General features: G+C 42.3%; 1 pseudogene; it reads right to left on the bottom strand.

Annotated features, from left to right (window-relative positions):
* Positions 1–3961: 3961 nt before the first annotated feature.
* LOC149833514 (ethylene-responsive transcription factor ERF113 pseudogene) lies at positions 3962–4861 on the bottom strand (annotated as a pseudogene).
* Between the last annotated feature and the right edge of the window lie 272 nt (positions 4862–5133).

Raw genomic sequence — 5133 nt, 5'->3', positions numbered from 1 at the left:
ACAGGAAAGGCTGACCAGTCTAGGCCCCTACAGTATTCTCATGAAAGTGCGACGCCACGTTTGCTTCGGTTCTCGAGACAGCGCATTAGCATCCATTATGCCACGTTGGCAAGCATGCAGTAGAACGATACACGTGGCAGCTCTTCATTGAATGCAGGTAAGCTCCTACCTTTCCATCGAACGAACGACGGAAGATCTTGCACACTTTTTGTATGCGGTTGCCCTTGATCTACCTCGATCTTCTATTCTATTCGGCCTCACAGCTGACATGCAGTAAGTAATACAGAGATGGAGTCAGGTGTCAAAGTGTGAAATGTGATCCTCATTCATTAAATGTGGGTTTTTCTGGATGAGTTTGAATGCTGAGTGATTGGTAGCTGCTCGCGCAGGTTAGGCGTTAAATGAGTTTTTCAACTTTTTTATTTTATTTTATTTTTAAATTCATACGTACCATACAGATGTGATCTATGTACTTGATTTTTATAGGGATCAGCTCTTGAAGGGATTTCTAAACACGTGATCCAGGCGTGGATTTCTCTTAAATCGCCCATGCCCAACACATTTATGGGATCGAAACTGAAAAAGAATACTGAAAGCGCAGAAAAACCCATTTAGCACGTATCATTTGACACCTAACGTGTGAGCATCTACCAATTTCTCTTTGAATGCTTGGGTCTCAATCCCATATTTGAGATGAGCATCCACTTATTTGGACAAAGATACATGAACCACTAGAGATATGATTTTTTTTTTTACGATAAAAGAAAACTGTCACTGCGAATCACTTAATGGGCCTGCCTTTTTAAAAGCTAAAACTTACGGTTGAAGACCCAACCAAGAAATATGACTCTTAGAACTAATGTTGTCTGTATAGATATCGGCTCTGAACCGATTCAGCTGTATCAGCTGATACCGATACTCAAGTGAATCATTGTGTATTACCTCAAAAATAATAATAAATTATTACATGTCAATCATAACACATATTGGATTTTTATCATTTATTTAGCAAGTGATATGTTTTAGATTACAATTTTTTGATATTCACATGCGTTTTTTAAAGAGCTAAAAATCAATAGCCCGTATTACCTTGTATTGGCATTATGAGCCATTGATTTTTCATATTTCAAAAAACATGTCTAGATATTATAGTCTTTGTGTAAAACATATTTCTCACTAAATAAATTATAAAAAACAAATATATAAGGTCCGATTGATAACATTTGAACATTGGAGAAGGGAGTCATCCTATCGTCATTGGTTGTAGATTTTGAACATTCTTTTGGTAGGACGACACACACACATATATATATATATATATATATATATATATATATATATATATATATATATATATATATATATATATATATATATATATATATATATATATATATATATATAAGAAGCCCGTATCATCAAATGTACATTTTTGTGATGCTGATCGTGCACGCGATCAGTGACAAATTTTTTTGTGATGGTATTTTTAGCAGCGGTCAAGATCACAAAAACTTATTTTTGAATTTTTTTTACGCACAGCTGCATGATCGACAGTCCTTCAATACGAGAGGTGCTTTACCATATGCATTTTCGATATATATATATATATATATATATATATATATATATATATATATATATATATATATATATATATATATATATATATATATATATATATAACACCAATCACAAGGTGTATATTTAGAGTGGCCCCATGCCAGGTGTGAAGATCAGGTTTTCAATGCACAAATTTTTGTGCAATCATATTGCACCCGATCGGGACTCAAGCCATGTGGCTAGTCGTTCTGTTAGTGATGACTGGATCCTCGTCACCTTCTTTATGCAATATATATTCAGTCTTTTAAACTATGGTGTTGTGCAGATGCAACCTGTTTACGATGTCTTACAGCAAAAGAGCCATACCTAAAAAAAAGTGCCAGAACAACCACCGTGGTGGTTACTCGTGGTCAGCGGGGTCTTGTGTCAATCTGAAGACCGAAGATCGAATCCCGCTAGGACGTGGAGGTTGCGGTTGCTTTGTCACGTTTAGGGCTGGGTGATCGTGTCCTGTACCCGGTGTTTTAAATGACCTGGTTCTCGGCGACGGTTTTCCTTCGTCATAAAAAAATAAAAAAGGTGTCAGACAAAACATACCGCCTACTGAGTCAATACACTAATTAGATCCCTAGTGAAATTCTCGAGTGTTTGTATCAGATATAGAGGGAACTAGAAGACAACCAAAATCAGACTCATGAAGTACTCAATTCTAAAGCCAACGCTAAAGAAACAAATGAGCTCATGCCTCGCCGCTTGTCTTCACTCGCTATTTCTCCATGCGATCATGGAAAACAAGGAGGTTTGACGACGTGATCGTGCATACTTTTTCAATGTGAGGAACTTGACCAGTAGAGCGAGTGCGCCCCTTCCACTCCACTAGATCTGGCGACTTGACCACTGGACAAGAAGGGCTGTTTCCTTTGACATCTGATGCTGAGGATGTTGTGTCGATCCTAGCCGTCCAACCGAATGCATCTGGATGGATGGCTAGGATCATATGTACCGACGGCACATATGCAGCCATCATCATACGTCACAAGATAGGATCCTTTTTCTCTTGCTTAGGGGCTCCAATCAATGGTTAAATGGTTCTGCTGGATGGCTAGGATTGAATGTATGATGAAACCCATCTTATTTCAAATGATGGGATCCGTTTCAGAGACTAGCTCTCAAATTCCGTGAACTGAACATTCGATTTTTCCTGTTGGAGAGGAAATGTAGCATTCGTTTTGTTTGAATTTCGATTCCGCCAAATGCAAAATTTATCTTGGAAGAACCTCAGCGGCCGTTCTGGTGAAATTATGATATACAGAATTCCACCAAGTTTGCAGCATTTCAATGCAGGATACATTTTTATCGGTTTATTTTCTTCAACTTCAACCCCCGATGAGCATTTTCATCAACTCTCAAGATTCCACAAAACAACATAACACGTAATTTTTCTTCAAAATCAACCAACCTTTGATCTGTAAAAAAACATGAAAGAGGTTGGTGTTGCATGGATGCATGATTCAAGCTCTCATGCCAGCATCTTCATATGTATGGTCTTTCCCATCACTAGTGACCTGAAATAAGCGTAGAAAATGAGTGGGTGGGAGAGTGTAAATCGTGGTTTCACACTATAAGGTCTGAAACGGACCAGCCGACCTTTGGCCGTGTTTTTTTCAGTCGGCAAAAAGAAGGTACACTGGCACAACCGAATAAAATCGCCGACTTCGATGACCGACGAAAAGGAAGGAGACAACTCCATAACGCAACCATAGCCAGCCGTGTTTTCCATGCCAAAGTGTTGCACCACCAACGACTCCAATGACCCTACAAAACGGCATCCCTTCCACCTCCAGTACACCACACCTCTCAACGCCCCCAAGAACCCAAAAGAGCTCCTTTAGAGGGATGATGGGGATCCATCCTATGTCGAACGATCCCAGCCGTTCAACCAACAGTCCCAGAAAATACCACACAAAACACACACACACACACACACACACACACACACACACACACACACACACACACACACACACACACACACACACACAGAGTTAACAAAACCAACCGAGTTTTTCATAGTTTTCCTTGCCCAAAAAAAGGTTGCACCACCGAGTCTGATGAGCAACAAAGTTCTATCGCTCCATTACAAAACCAGTCTGAGCTTTTCCATCGTCTATCATGCCAAAGAACAGTTGCGCCACCAACTCTGTTGACCAACAAAGTTGTATCGCTCTAGCCCACAAACAAAGTCCCAAAAAACCCATATAAAACCCTAGAAAATACCCCAAAGACTGTCTGATCTTGAAAATTGAGAGAGAGAGAGAGAGAGAGAGAGAGAGAGAGAGAGAGAGAGAGAGAGAGAGAGAGAGAGAGAGAGAGAGAGACGTGTTATTGCAGAAGGGTCGTTTCACCTCTTACCTCCATCTTCAGACGTGCCACTCCCACTCTTGGACGAGGAAGACGAAGAGGAGAGGTGAGGAGCTCTGGCCATGAGCAGGCTTGATGCGAACAACGGGAATTCCTCGTCCTTAAGTAGATGGGCGTACTGGAGTAGGTGCGGGTAGGACGAGGTTGGGTGCAACCGAGAAGAAGAGGGCGAGGGGGGTCCGATGGGCACGGTACCATGGGGGTGAAAGAGCAGGCCTAGGTCCGCCCGGCCCTGGACCCTCTCCGGGAAGTTGAGCTTGGCCTTGCTCCCCTTGAACCTCAGTGCGGCCTCGTCGTATGCCCGAGCGGCATCCTCTGCTGTGTCGAACGTTCCCAGCCACACCCTCGCCGCCTTCTGCGGGTCCCTGATCTCGGCGGCCCACTTCCCCCACGGCCGCTGCCTCACCCCTCTGTAGTGCTTCCTCCTCGAGCTCCCTTCACCACCACCACCATTGTCACAAAAAGTGAAAACAAAATCAATTTATCTGATCATATTTCAAGCTTTACATTCATTAAACTTCGTATGCGAAACTAGATGAGATAAACGTAATTTATGATCAGCCACTTAATATAAAGAAAACAAAAGACGACGATGAAAGAGACGCAATTAACATGATTAAATTCAATAAAAAACTCTTATTTATATATTTTGATAAAGAGACGTTAAGAACGAGATAAGTTTAATCTGACTGAGTTGTGAACAACCCATCACGTACCATTTATTGCAAGAAGAGGAAGAAGGACCGAATGGTAAATAAAGGAAAAAATAGCTACCAGATTCTTCCGGCCGCTTGGGGACGGCGGTGGCAGACATCGGTGGGTGATCTTGCCCCCCAGGGGTGCCGATAACGTGGGCGAGGGCCGAAACCATGACGGACATGTCCTCCTGAGAGCGTGAGGTGGTGTAGGTTGGGAGGAAGGTGGAGGGAGAGGTGGAGGAGGACAACGATGACGTACGGATGGCTTCTTCTCTCTTCGTTTGGTGGAATTGTGCAGAATCGAGGGGGAGAGGCCTCTTGCCATGCCTGCGATCCAGACTTTCTTACCTGCCGATGCCCTCAACCCACTTTCTTGGTGCAGTTCCTTCTCGTCTGAAGAAGAAGAAGAAGAAGAAGAAGAAGAAGAACGGAAGGTGGGGGATTGCTATCAGGT

This window comes from Nuphar pumila, chromosome 7, assembly GCF_984573655.1.
Source record: "Nuphar pumila chromosome 7, dmNupPumi1.hap1.1, whole genome shotgun sequence".
NCBI lineage: Eukaryota > Viridiplantae > Streptophyta > Magnoliopsida > Nymphaeales > Nymphaeaceae > Nuphar > Nuphar pumila.
Note: the sequence above shows the minus strand (reverse complement) of the source record. Positions and strands in the feature narration are given on the sequence as shown.